Source organism: Drosophila montana, unplaced genomic scaffold, assembly GCF_035044405.1.
Source record: "Drosophila montana isolate Dmon_TW-CO22-7 unplaced genomic scaffold, ASM3504440v1 contig_1193_1, whole genome shotgun sequence".
NCBI lineage: Eukaryota > Metazoa > Arthropoda > Insecta > Diptera > Drosophilidae > Drosophila > Drosophila montana.
Genome location: NW_026996177.1, coordinates 1 through 2,244, shown reverse-complemented (window position 1 = coordinate 2,244; position 2,244 = coordinate 1). Strand labels below are relative to the sequence as shown.

The 2,244-nt window shown below is 37.3% G+C and overlaps 1 pseudogene; it reads left to right on the top strand.

Moving 5' to 3' along the window:
- The first annotated feature begins 432 nt into the window (after nt 1–432).
- LOC135441223 (tubulin alpha chain-like) lies at nt 433–1,209 on the top strand (annotated as a pseudogene).
- The last annotated feature ends 1,035 nt before the right edge of the window (nt 1,210–2,244 follow it).

Below are 2,244 nucleotides of genomic sequence, written 5' to 3'. Positions count from 1 at the left end.
TTTGATTAAGTTCATTAAATAACTACACATTTATAATATTACGTTATTTCTACTCTAAAAGGGAGGTGTAGTGTATTCATACACTCATATACATAAATACATAACTCAACTGGTAACACTCTGTTGCAAGTCTAAACAAATATAAATATATACAGTCAAGCGCATAGCATAAATATGATCGTATATATGTATGCACATACACATGCACATACATACATATACTGCTGCGCAAATAAGTAACATGATGCCACTTGAGCAGGCCAAGACAGCGTGATAACCGCTGCCGGATAACCGCTGATCTTGCACTTTAGCAGCTCCGAGAGTGAGCTGGAGTGAGTGGAACATTTATGACAATACAATCAAAGTGGAACTTCATTATTACATTACATTTACTTGTTGTCACAGCTGTTACTGTTGTTCCTTTGTTATAAGTTTCGGCTGTTTGTTGTTTATCAATTATGTGGTTCATTTTGGATAGTGTTGTGTAGGTCTGTTGTAGCTTTTTTGATATCGATTGTGTGGAATTCGGGCCAGCGATGGGACAACACCCAGAGAACCGATGAGCCAGCCAGCGCGGCCCAAAGAGAAACAAGCAGTCACGTAACAGTTTCCTCAATAACAGCGCCGTTGCGCTTCGACGGAGCGCTTAATGTTAATTTAACTAAGTTTCAAACTAATTTGGTTCCCTACCCACGCTTCTATTTTCCCCTGGCCACATATGCACCAGTAATTTCTGTTGAAGAAACTTGTCATGAGCAATTAACTGTTGCTGAAATAGCAAATGCATGCTTTGAACCCGCAAACCAGATGGTCAAGTGTGATCCGAGGCACGGAAAATAAATGACATGTTCTATCGCGGTGATGTGGTACCTAAAGTTGTAAATGCGCAATCAATACAAAACGATCAATTCATTCCTTGACTGGTGTCCGACTAGCTTTAAAGTTGGTATTAACTACCAACCACCCACTGTGGTTCCAGGAGGCGATTTAGCTAAAGTTCAACGCGCGGTGCGCATGTTATCTAACACCACAGCCATAGCTGAAGCCTGGTCTCGTTTAGATCATAAGTTTGCTTTAATGCATGCCAAGCGTGCTTTTGTACAGTGGTACGTTGGAGAAGGTATGGAGGAAGGAGAATTTTCTGAAGCTAGAGAGGATCTAGCCGCCCTTGAGGACTATAAAAAGGTGGGAATTGTTTCAAATGCCGATGTAGACAAATGTGATGAGTACTGCAGAATATTGTTACGCATGCTCGGAATGACTAACTATGAAATAAAACTCTGTAAAATGATGATTTTACCAAACACTTTCCATTGATATGATTTTCGATTTTATACTCCACTTAATTATTTACGCAATAAAATACCACATTTTAAAATTAAATATGTACTAAAACAATTAAATACACATTATAATAAAAGTTTTTTTAATTTTTTCCTTTTCAAACTTTATACAAATAATGAAGCATACATATAACACGAATTTCGCGCCTTAACAAATTACCATATAATTATTTAATTAAATCGAAATTTCAATTTTTGGATAAAAAGTTGTTAAGCCAAGTTTCGATGACTGGCAAATTCTCTTTACTCCACAGTGCTTCTTCTCTTATGTTGCGGAGAGACTTTTCAATTATGTGTTGAGCACTCCCGAATTCTCCAGAATGCTTCTCATAAAGCTCCTTTACCATGCCATAGCCTTTTTGAGTGAGGAAAAACCCGGTTGCTGAACCTATTAAATGATCCCATAAATTGGAATTATTTTTAAATCTGAAATATAAAATATAACGTTGTATCAAACATTTGTACATGTACTTTAAGATTTACATAGTTAATGACTTTCAATTGGTACGGCGATTAGATCAAAACCTCTTTTTGTGGAGTACCGAAGTTGCAAACAGAAGATGCAAACAACACCCAATTGCTTGTTGCTGCCCAAAACTTATATACAATTTTCAGTTTCCCCTGTTCAACATGGATTCGTAAAGAATCGGTCAACTACGACCAATCTGTTTGAGTTTACTTCCTTGGTAAATGGTGCTTTCCTTTCGAAAATGCAAGCTGATGTCATTTACACTGACTTCAGTAAGGCGTTTGACTCTGTGCACCATGACATTTTACTTTTTAAACTTAACCGAATAGGTTTTCTTCCGTCTCTTTTGCTTCGGATTAGTTCTTATTTAAAAGGTAGGACCCAAAGAGTTATGCTGAGGCTGACTACCTCTAAATAGGTTCACGTTACTTC